This window comes from Lithobates pipiens, unplaced genomic scaffold (assembly GCF_037356315.1).
Source record: "Lithobates pipiens isolate NorthernLeopardFrog02 unplaced genomic scaffold, aLitPip1_a1.2 Scaffold_16, whole genome shotgun sequence".
NCBI classification, from domain to species: Eukaryota; Metazoa; Chordata; class Amphibia; order Anura; family Ranidae; genus Lithobates; species Lithobates pipiens.
Genome location: NW_027507748.1, coordinates 544277872 through 544290578, shown reverse-complemented (window position 1 = coordinate 544290578; position 12707 = coordinate 544277872). Strand labels below are relative to the sequence as shown.

The following is a 12707-nucleotide window of genomic DNA, read 5'->3' as shown; positions in this document are numbered from 1 at the left end:
TCTAGTTTTGGTGTACATAGCTAATTGCTATGGACCAATGTGGACCAGTGTGAATGGACCCATAGCATACAATGCTAAACAGAACATTGCCCGTATGAATGAGCCCTTAGGCCCCTTTCCATCCTTTTGCGGATGAAATACAGACATACATGCATCCCTATGGGACATCCACTGACACCCAACATTGTCCATCTCCACTATGGTCCGATTCTGCAGACGGAGGAAAATCCTATTTTTTTATCTGTCTGCAGAGCAGATCGGATGAACACGGACAGACGGTCCGTGTTCATCCAATCCCCCGTAGAGGAGAGCAGAGATCTGACAGGGCGGTCCCTGCACACAGTGTGCAGGGACCGTCCTGTCATCCACCGGCTCAACGGGGATAAATAGAGCGATTCCCGCTGAGTAAGCGGATCATCACAGGGCGCATCATTACGGATCCATCCTGTGTGAAAGGGGCCTTACAGTTAGACAATATTTTCTATTATTAAACATTGCCCAGTGAGAAAAAAAACAAAAAAAAAAAACACTTACTGTATGTTGAATCAGCTGTGCTCTAGAGTCTGAGCACAGAGTGCTGGTCTGGCTTAAAGTGGTTGTAAACCCTTACATCCAACTTTGACCTACAGGTAAGCCTAGATTAAGGCTTACCTGTAGGTCCAGGAAATACCTCCTAAACCTATACGGTTTAGGAGATATTTACCCGAAGACAGCCACCGCTGTCTACGGCGCAGGCGCCGTAGACAGTGCCGCGCAGGCGCACTGGGCAGGCCGCAGATCGCGGCGATATGCCGCGAGTGTCGGCTCCCGTGCGCATGCGCGGGAGTGACGTCATCGCGGCTCCGGAGCCGCAAGACCCGGAAGTCGCCCCCGAGATACATGGCAGCGGCGAAGAGGAAGATGGAGGACCGCTTCGGGGGCTTCGTTCTCAGGTAAGTTATTCATAATGAGCTAGTATGCTATGCATACTAGCTCATTATGCCCTTTGCCTTACAGGGTGCGTTTTTAAAAACGTCCATTAAGTGCGCACGGTCACCTGATTGGCTGAAAGCAGAGGCGATCCCATTGGCCACCTAACAGAACAGGAAGAAGACACACATGGAGGACATAGGGGCCATCGGCACGCTACCTGTCCCACAGCTCGCCACCTGACCCGTCACCACGATGGAGTAAGTCCCAGGCAGACAGCAGGCGGGCAGGGCACAGTGACTGCATATTATTGGCACAGAGGCTGCAATTGATGGGGCACAGTTAGCTGCATTTTCTGGGCATAGTGACTGCATATTATGGGCACAGAGGCTACAGTTGATGGGCGCAGTTGGCTGCATCTGTGGGGCACAGTGGCTGCAATTGATGGGGCACAGTTGGCTGCATATTATGGGCACAGAGGCTGCAATTGATGGGGCACAGTTGGCTGGATTCGATGGGCACAGTTGGCTGCAATTGATGTTTTTGTTTCAGTATTTTTCAGTTAGTTTGCACCCCCACAAAAATTTTGAGCACCAGCCGCCTCTGGCGAGTAGACATTCGAGTCTGCATATTTGATCTTTTTGGGTATACTGTGCCATAGTATTCATTTGGAAAGCCTAGAGTTTGTGTAGGCAATGTCTCTCTTCAAGATTGAATCTCAGTTATGTTCAGTCTTGAAATTTGTATGCAATCTGTAAATTTATCAAGACAACTTTGTAGTTATGGTTTCTGTCTCTAAGTATTTAGAGCAGCTTTCTTGTCATGTCTCCCTCAAAACAACGAGCATACAGTAAACAAGGAAATGTCTGTCTGTGGGAATGAAAATAAAAACCTTTGGAGGGCCCGCAGGCGCATTCCCGCACAGAGTATCATTTGTGTCAATATCTTACCTGTCTCTTCAGAGGGCAAATTGGGAGCCTTCTGAAGATCCAGAGAGGCAGCAAGATAGGTCTAATGTCGCATACACACTACCAGACTTTGACGGACTAGATCACATGGAATGAATCCGTTGGATATTACAATCGCGTGTGGGCTCCAGTGGACTTTTTTTCCCCAAAAGTCCAACGGACCTAGAAATAAAACATGTTTCAAATCTTTCCGACGGACTCGAGTCCGGTCGAAAAATCTATTGTAATTGAATCTGTATTCCATCCAGTATTCCAAGTGGGTTACAGGAGGAAGAGTAGTTTTGCACAAATTGCACTTCTAAGGGCAACAAAACAATTTCAGAATTATTTAAATGCTAAGGTGTTTGTGTTGAGTAAATGAGTTTCACATGCTTCTGAGATCATTCAGGATTAGAGATGGGCCAAACACCCCCGTTCGGTTTGCAGCAGAACTCCCGAACTGGGAAAAGTTTTAACCCAAACGGTGAACCCCATTGAAGTCTATGGGAGCCAAACAGGAAAAATCAAAAGTGCTAATTTTGAAGGCTTAAATGCAAGTAATTGGCCATAAAAGAGGTATGGGGATCTGGCTACTGCCCTGGGGGACATGTACCAATGCAAAAATGTTTTTAAAAACAATTGTTTTTACAGAAGCAGTGATTTTAATGATACTTAAAGCGCAACAATAAAAATGAAAGATTCCTTTAAATATAGTGCGTGGGGGTCCCCTTATGCCCTCTTATGTACACACAACCGGTTTTCCCGTCGGAATAAACTCGGAAGGTTTTTTGGATGGAGTTCCAACGGAATTCCACAGAAACTATCTTGCGTACACACGATCACACCAAAGTCCAATCGTCAAGAACGCGGTGATGTACAGCGCGTACGACGGGACTAGAAAAAGGACGTTCAATAGCCAGTAGCTTCTGTCTCATACTTGCTTCAGAGCATGCATCGTTTTTGGTCCGTCGGAACATCATACAGACGAGCGGTTTTCCCCAATAGGAATTGGTTACGTCGGAAATATTTAAAACATGTTCTATTTCTAGGTCCGTCAGAATTTAACGTAAAAAGTCCGATGGGCCATACACACGTCACAAATCACATTTAACCACTTCAGCCCCGGAGGATTTGGCTACTCAATGACCAGGCCATTTTTTTTGCGAATCGGCACTGCGTCGCTTTAACTGACAATTCATACAATGTCGTACCCAAACAAAATTGATGTCCTTTTCTTCCATACAAATAGAACTTTCTTTAGGTGGTATTTGATTGTTTCTGCGTTTTTTTATTGTTTGCGATATAAACAAAAGAAAAGTGACAATTAAAAAAAAAAATAAAAAAAAAAACAATGGGGTTGATTTACTAAAGGCAAATCCACTTTGCACTGCAAGTGCAGTCGCTGTAGATCTGAAATGAAGGGAAGCTCTGCTGATTTTATCATCCAACCATGTGCAAGCTAAAATGCTGTTTTTTTTTTTTTTTTTATTCTTGCATGTCAGATCTAAAGTGACTGCGCTGTCAAGTGCACTTGCAGTGCAAAGTGGATTTGCCTTTAGTAAATAACCCACAATATCTTTTACTTAATAAGCGAGAGAGCGAGCGCGAGAAAACACGATCAGTCTCTTCTCCCCTGAGAGAACCGGGATATGCATACTAGCTCATTATGCCTTTGTCTTGCAGGTTTTTTCTTGGGTTTACAACCACTTTAAAGGTCCATACACACGACCAGCAAAAAACAAAACAAAAACAAAACACAGATTTCAAAGCAATCCTGCGATAATGTGATCGTTAGTACACTGCTTTTGTCTGAAATTATCCAAAAGGGACAAACAAAACAAATTTTTATTCTGTCATACGAGAATCTTCAAACGGAACGTCTTAATTTTCAATATGGAGACTAGCATGCAAAAAAAAAAAAAAAAAAAAAAAAAAAAAAACACACATACCACAAACTACCATTCGTCAAATCTCATTGTGTGCGCCAGGCTTTACTTTCTTGAAAATCTGGGGTTTTCAAGTATACCGAGACTGCGACTGGGGTTGTCAAAAAAAATAAATAAATAAATAAATCAATCACATGAATGGGGTGAAAACGTTACTGTGATTGCAACAATCCTTGTGGATAGAAATGTGGGAACTGATGGAACTGGTGTTACTGGTTTGTATTTGGTGGTGCAGGTATGGGGGCAGCCATCCTGATCATGGCTTCAAAACTTAGTGGGTAGCCATACAAGTATGCAGCCAGTGAAGTCTGTAAATTCTGCACTCCTATTTTGCATGATTGTTTAGGGCAAGTGACTCAAATAGTGAAGCCAGAATCATCAGGGAGCTCACAGACATAAGATTATTATCGCCTAGTCCAGCTAGTTACGATCATATTGGAAATTGAGCACTCTGTGTGAACTGTGTACTATTGTACCTCTTCAGACATCCTCTGCCTGTTCTCAGTGAAAGCGTCAATCATCCAGTTAAATTCAAATCTTAAAGAATGCTCATTACCCGCCACCGCCCAGCCAGTACTAGTCTGGCACACCAGACTGTTTTTACAGCTTACTGTAAATGCTTACCTCCCAACATTGTGAGATGGGAATGAGGGACACCTACTAACAAAACGAATGTAGGCATAGGACACGCCCCCTTAAAGGAGAATTAACCAAAAAAAAAAAAAAATGGTTAATTGAATCTACAAGGGCTTTTTTTTACCACCACTATTCCTCTATATTCACTTTTAAAATGTACAAATGCAGCAATTTAGAAATTGGATGAAAGGTTTAGCACTGGTAAACACTTTTTGAAAGATAAAAAGTGCATTTTATTTACAACTATATGGATCAGACCAAAATGAGGGGCACATGAGTGGGGGAAGAGGGACAGAGGGACATTGCTCTAAGTCAGGGACAGTTGGGAGCTATGTAAATGTGAATGCTGAATGCACTGGTTATATACCAGTGAATGCTTAATAAATATGTCCCCAAGATATATGTTCACTTGTGAACGCTTACTAAGCCTTTGCGCACAGTTTTGGTCTGGCTATATACAGTAGTGTATTTAGGTTTTGTGCTGCCCTAGGCCTGACTAAACTCGTGCTCCCCCTAATTTAAATACGACACACCCCTTCCCGTCATGGCCACACCCCTTGCCGTTTAAGTCCCGCCCTGAAATTTTCGAGTGGGGACACTAGTTCTGAGGAGGGGGGCAAGGGATTCCCTTAATTTGCATAGATTTTGTCTCACTTCCTGTTTGACTATGGGGCAGGAAGTGAAGGGAAATCTCTGCAATTGGACAGGGATGGTAAAAAATAAACTGACAGGGGTTATAACCCTCCTTTACTCTATCCAAAGTGAAGAAAAAAAAAAAAAAAAATAAAAAAAAAAAAAAAAAAAAAGTCTTGCCTATAGTTCTACTTTAAGCACAAATTTCTGATAATTTTATGGAGAGGACTAAGAAGATATAACCATGTCAATGGTGCAGTACAAAACATAGCACAGTGAGGAAGGTGTGTGGTCCAGGATGATAGGACAGTCAAAATTAGAAGCGGCGCCCCCTCCTCCACAGTTGCAAAATGACAGCCGCCCGCATACTAGAAGCAGTGCGGCTGCTTTATGGGGGTACTAGACTGATTTGTCTCTCAGCCCAGTCCATCCCATAAGACTGGTGCTACACTAACAGTGTAGTGCAAGCCAGCGGGGACTCTTTCCATGCTCCCCTAGGCCTGGGCCTTGTCGGCCTAGGCCAGGATACAGCGTTGGTTATATAAATAATGTGTGTGTGCGTGCAAAAATAAGGGAAAATTAGCAGTGAAGGACAGCAAAAAAAAAAAAAAAAATAAATAAAAAAAAATAAAAAAAAAAAAGGATTTCACTGATCTGAACTATACATCACTTCAACATGTATAAAGAACACGGGACCTCATGCGTAAAGAGCGGCCTACTAAAGAGTGCTCTGGTTACAGAAAGTTTTCCTTTGCAACACACTGAATGTTTCTAGTGAATGGAGGATTTTCATGATATTAATGGAGAGGGTAAAGGTGTAGCAGGATCAGGAAGCTGTTACGCAGAGCTGTCAGGTATTTGACCTCTTTCGAATGTTTACATTTTCTCTGCATGCTTGGAAGGAAAATTGGCCTGGTGTGTTTTGCAGTCTGCTGACCTGCTATTATTTATTAGTGACTTTGCCAGAATGTGTATCCATTCCATGAAAGTAGTTTAATTATTGCGAGGGATTAACAAAACCTTTAGGCATTTTTGAGGGAATGACTTGGTTTTCTGTAAAATATGGCCTCCGCAATGTAACACGTATTAAAATAAAAAGTGAGTAAGGCTGAAATTAGGTTTCTAGACTACATGCTTGCATATTTGCTGTCAGGAATTCCACGATTACTTCATGACATGCCATTTATCCCTTAGTAAAAGCACAGCGAACACTGAAAGTCCATCCTGGTTTTGGGTACTGCGTTACCCTGACCATTTTCTATTTTCCTTTCTTAAATGTATGTCCTGGCTCGGTTGAGCATGTTTGTTCCCTACATGTAAACTAAAAGTAAAAACACCTTTGGAGAAAAAAAAAAAAAAAAAAAAAAAAGCATAAAGTCATCAGCACCCCCCTAGTAAGCAAAGGCAGTAGGGACATCCTCTTATTTGTGTTAAAGTGTATCGCCGCATACACACAGTCAGATTTTCCAACGGAAAGCGTTTGATGGGAGCTTTTTTGTCAGAAATTCTGACTGTGTGTAGGCTCCATCGGACATTTTCCCATCGGAATTTCCGATGGACAAAATTTGAGATCTGGAGCTCAAATTTTCCGACAAAACAAAATCTGTTGTAGGAAATTCCGATCGTGTGTACACAATTCCGACGCACAAAGTTCTACGCATGCTCGGAATCAAGCAGAAGAGCTGCACTGGCTATTGAACTTTGAGTTTCCGACAACATTGTGTGACCGTGTGTATGCAAGACAAGTTTGAGCCAACTTCAGTCGGAAAAAAATCCCATGTCCGATCGTGTGTACGCGGCATTAGTATAGTGTTGATAGAGTAGGAATGATGAGATCTGTAGAAATCTACCCTCGCTATTTGTCCTGGAGACCAGAGAGACGATGTAATTCCAATGTTTTACAATTGTCACTAGAACGATGGGTGTGGGGAAACCTTTCAATGGGGAATGTGGGTGCCTATTGTCTATAAGAGGAATTCTCCTCTCTTACTTCCTGTTGCGTATCCCCGGCAGGAGGTGAAGGAAAACCTTCAAAGAGCACACAGGCAGCAAACAATAAAAGGATAGCAATTTTAATGCTTCCTCACTCTATCTGAACCAGTGAAAATAAAGTGTTGGCTATATATAAACTTATGGATAGATTCAATAAATATTTGATGAACAACATCTTAGCTTTCTAAATACAAAAATGGTCACTGACAGCCATAAATGGATAATACTATCTTGTTGCAAAATTATTCTCTGCAGAAGGTCACGGGGGGCATTGCAGCATATATAATCGAGTAAAACCATTAACATTGCGCACTGGTGCTTTATGAGAAGGCCCTCCATTTTTTGGAGATCCCACTTGAGCACCTCATCAAAGGGCACACAGGGTGGTATCATCATGGCAAGACACTAGCTTGTATGCTTGGTGTGCAGGGCTGGTACCATGAAGCAAGTGGGGATGCTGGAAATGAGATTTAAAAGTCATGCAAAATATTTTTTAGTAAATGTATGGTAAATCTTCTACGAAGCTGACATTTATGGTATATTTACAGTGCCTTGAAAAGTATTCATACCCCTTGAAATTTTCCACACTTTGTCATGTTAAAACCAAAAGCATAAAATGTATTTTATTGGAATTTTATGTGATATGTGCCACTTGCTGTTGGTCTAACCGTGAAGCGGAAGGGAAATGATAAAGGGTTTTCCAAATTTGTACAAACAAATATCTGGAAAGTGTGTTGTGCATTTGTGTTCAGTCCCCCCCCCCCCGCCCCCCCCCCACCCCAAGTCAATTCTTTGTAGAACCACCTTTTGCTGCAATTCCAGCTGCAAGTCTTTTTGTATGTCTCTAACAGCTTTGCACACCTAGAGTGAAATTTTTTGCCCATTCTGCCATTGTCAGCTCTGTCAGATTGGACGGAGAGCTTCTGTGAACAGCAATTTGAGTCTTGTCACAGATTCTAAATTGGATTTAAGTCTGGACTTTGACTGGGCCATTTTAATACATGAATATGCTTTGATCTAAACCATTCCATTGTAGCGCTGGCTGTGTGTTTAGGGTCGTTGTCCTGCTGGAAGGTAAACCTAGGCCCCAATCTAAAGTCTTTTGCAGACTGACTGGTTTTCTTCTAGGATTGCCCTGTATTTGGCTCCATCCATCTTCCCATCAACTCTGACCAGCTTCCCTGTCCCTGCTGAGGAAAAGGCATCTCCACAACTTGATAGTGCCACCACCATCTTTCACAGTGGGGATGGTGTGTTCAGGGTGATGTGCAGTGTTAGTTTTCCACCACACATAGTGTTTTGCTTTTAGGCCAAAAAGTTAAATTTTGGTCTCTCCTGACCAGAGCACCATCTTCCACATCTTTGCTGTGTATCCCACATGGCTTCTTGCAAACTGCAACTTCTTATGGCTTTCTTCTTGCCACTCTGCCGTAAAGGCCAGATTTGTGGAGTGCACAACTAATAGTTGTCCTGTGGACAGATTCTCTCATCTGAGCTGTGGATCTCTGCAGCTCCTCCAGAGTTACCATGGGCCTCTTGGCTGCTTCTCTGATTAATGCTCTCCTTGCCTGGCCTGTCAGTTTGGGTGGATGACCATATCTTTGGTAGGTTTGCAGTTGTGCCATACTCTTTCCAATTTCGGATGATGGATTGAACAGCGCTCCATGAGATGTGGGATAATTTTATATATATATTATATAAACCTAACCCTGCTTTAAACTTCTCCACAACTTTATCCCTAACCGGTCTGTTCCTTGGCCTTCATGGTACTGTTTGTTCATGAAGGTTCTCTAACAAACCTCTGAGGGCGTCACAGAACAGCTGTATTTATACTAAGATTAAATTACACACAGGTGGCCTCCATTTACTGTTTAGGTGACTTCTGAAGGCAGTTGGTTCCACTAGATTTTAGTTAAGGGTATCAGAGTAAAGGGGGCTGAATACAAATGCACACCACATTTTTCAGGTATTCCATTGTTGAGATTACCCTTGCCTTTCTGTGCTGTAGCCAAAACAGGGAATGAGAGGAAATCCCTCCAAAGTGAGGGAATCTCAGTGTGTCACCAAGGAAAAAAAAAAAAATAATTAAAGCTGTTGGCAATAGTAATCAGAATGTTATCAGCAGTTTTTGGCAGGGGCGTTTTCTGGCTGGAAAAAAACCCCTAGAACTAGTGGGTTTTAAGAGGAGTTTTTTCAGCTGTAAAACAGCTTAAAAACCAACAAAAAACGCTGAAAAATGCAGCTATTCGGCATTTATCCGTGTTTTTGAGCCATAAGCTTTTATGGGAGTTTAGTTTTGTTAAAAAAAAAAAAAAACTCTAGTGTAAAAATGCTGAAAAACCTCTACAGCTAATATTACTGGCTTTTTTTTTTATAACGTCCAGTGTGCATGAGGCCTAATACTCAAAAAGACTTGAGGTTGCAATTGGTGCCAAAGGCTGTGAAATACTTATGTACATGGGATGTTTTTTCTTTTAAATTTTTAATAATTTTGCAAAGATTTCAAACAAACTTCTTCCACGTTGTCATTATGGGGAACGGTTTGTAGAATTTTAAGGAAAATAATGAATTTAATCCATTTTGGAATAAGGCTGTAATATAACAAAATGTGGAAAAAGTGAAGCTCTGTGAATGCTTTCTGGATACACTATATAACCATTTCTGGATTTTTGGCAAACCTTACAGTGCTATTTCACATGGAAACACTTTCATACTTCATTGTTCTTGCTGCACTGCTCCTAATTACAGCCATTTAGATTCCTTGGACTTCCTTTCCCACACCTATTTAGTATTGTAAATTGCAGATGCAGTAAAACCTTGGGATTGCGAGTATAATTCGTCCCGGAAACATGCTTCTAATCCAAAGCACTTTTATATCAAAACTAATTTCCCCATAAGAAATAATGGAAACAACCATTTATTCATAGGTCCTTCAGTTTATAGTCCATATAAAAAGATTATAGCAATGCAATAGGTTGTGTAACCATAAAATGTCCATCCACAAATGGAAGCCTCCACAAGGGGATTAGAAGCGAAATCCAGCAGGAGCTACAGAGTATACAAGAGAAGAGAGGCGCCTCTAAGTGTAGCAATATGGTTACATTTAATGAATTTACAACATTTAGCAACTCACATGGTTGAGAATTAAAAAAGAGGCACATCTAAATATGCGGGCATCCGGGCTACATCTGTCCACATAGACCGTCCTCCGCACCGCCATCTACCACCGTTGTCAATCTGCAATCACAACCAGGAAGACTACCCTGCAGTAGAGCAATTTGAAAGCGAGGCTTGAGTCGCTCGTGGAGCGCAGTGTGGAAGGGATGACATTGATGGGGGTGCGGAGGATGAGGAGTTAGAAGGATGCGAGTTGCTAAATGTTGTACCTACATTAACTGTAACCAAATTGCCATACTTGGCGTCTCTCCTCTCTTTTATAATTAGTTGTGACTTGACGCTACTTGTATATCAAGTCAAAATTTATGAAAAATAAAATAAAAGATTTGCTTGTCTTGCAAAACGCTCTCAAACCAAGGTTTTACTGTACTTGTTAGTTTGTTTTCCCCATTGTACTCCCTCACCCCTCTTCATTCCTTTCCACAGTACATGTCCATTTGTATGCAACACATTGATTTCCATGAGAACCCTGGCCATTGGCATTTGTCTGTGTGAAAAGTTTCACTTCCTGGCTTTTTTCACTTTACGTATACCTGACAAACTGAGAAATTGGGGTCTGCCAGTGCTGACCTGCTTCTCAAAATGCTAATTGTCTGACTGTCACTCTGTCATCCTCTGACTTCAGTAAATTGAAGACACACACACATACTTATCCATTTTAATGCAACAAAACTCTTGTGTTTTGCTGCATGAAAATACATGTCACATGGATATCCAATTCTTTCTTATGAGGCTGGTCGACAGCTGAACGCTGCAGTTTAGTGTGAAAGACAAAAGGGAAACTCTGTGGGCCTAGTCACACCTACACGTCTGTTACCATGCATACTGCATGCACAAGAAAATCTGTATATCCAGCCTGAATCATTAACTCTGAACAAGTAAACATGTTTTTGATCACCTCTGGGGTTTTTATTTTTTGCACTATAAACAAAACGCCAATTTTGAAAGAAATTTTTATAGATAGATATATATATATATATATATATATATATTTTAATAAAATATCCCCAAAAATAAAAAAATCAATATGCATTCTTCTACATTTTTTTTTTTTTTTTTTTTAAATATCGCAATAAGTGCATATTGATTGGTTTGCACAAATGTTATAGCATCTACAAAATAGGGAATATATCTATGGCATTTTTTTATTATTAAAAAAAATAAATAATAAACTAGTAAATGGCGGTGATCAGCGATTTTTAGTAGGACTGCAAAATTGTGGTGGACAGATTTGACACTTTGAGACCAGTGACATTTATATACAGTGATCAGTGCTATAAAAAAAAATTATAAATAAAAATCACTGCTTTCTGTATAAATGACACTGGCAGGGAAGGGGTTAACAATAGGGGGCGATCAAGGCGTTAAGTGTTCCCTAGCGAGGTTTCTAACTGTGGGGGGGGGGGGGACTGACTGGGAGTACAGAGATCGCTGTTCCTAATCACTAGGAACAGACGATCACTCTGTACTCCCCTGACAGAACGGGGATCTGTTTGTTTACATTGGCAGATCCCCGTTCTGGCTCTTTATGGAGCAATCACGGGTGGCCAGCGGACATCGAGGCCGCTGTCCACCCGCATCAGCTCCCCCGTTGTATAGCTGTTAAAGGGGCCGCCATACCGGCACAGCGATTCGTGGGATAGAGGCGATAAAGGCTGGATTCACACCTATGCATTTTTAGTGCTTTTTGCATTTTGCAGATTTTCACTACAGAACGTGTTCCATAGAAAACAATGTTAAATTGACTGTAGTGCAAATCTGCAAAATGCAAAAAGCATCAAAACTGCATAGACGCGAAGCCAGCCTGAAAGTAGCCTGCATATGCAAACTGCATAGGTGTGAATTGTGCCTTAGGACTGGGGAAGCCCCGGTGTGCACAGCCCTGAAAGAACAAAGAGCAGGTGCACAAGCCTAGCGCATTATTATTATTATTACTATACAGGATTTATATAGCACCAACAGTTTGCACAGCACTTTACAACGTTATGTCATTCTATAATATTGCAATGCTGGGGGAAAAAAACAAAACAAAAGCAAAACAGTAATACAATACAAAAACTGAAACCAAATTTGCATCAGCGTTTATCTGGACTGTGAGGGGCCTTTCAACTCTGGCAGTTAAAAAAAAGTTTATATAATATATATATATATATATATATATATATATATATATATAGTGGATGTTACATTAAAAAAAAAAAAAACAACATGCCCAGCTACAGTTTTAAAAAATATACAATAATTACATTCAATTTAATTAATAAAATACAGTTTCATTTTAAGTGGGGCAGTGAGGTACATTAGTCTGGAGCAGCAAAGCTGCAGTTATGAAATCAACATAAAAAAAAAAAAAATAAAAAAAAAAAAAAGATTCTGCTGTGCAGGAAATATTTTTTTTTGGAAAGGAAGCCGCTTCGTTTAACTGGAATGATAAAAAAAAAAAAAAAAAAAAACCCATGAGGTATAG

General features: G+C 41.0%; 1 long non-coding RNA gene across 1 annotated transcript in view; it reads right to left on the bottom strand.

Annotated features, from left to right (window-relative positions):
* LOC143983545 (uncharacterized) overlaps nucleotides 1–12707 on the bottom strand; it is a 112195-nt gene that overhangs the window by 76277 nt on the left and 23211 nt on the right. The window lies entirely within an intron of this gene.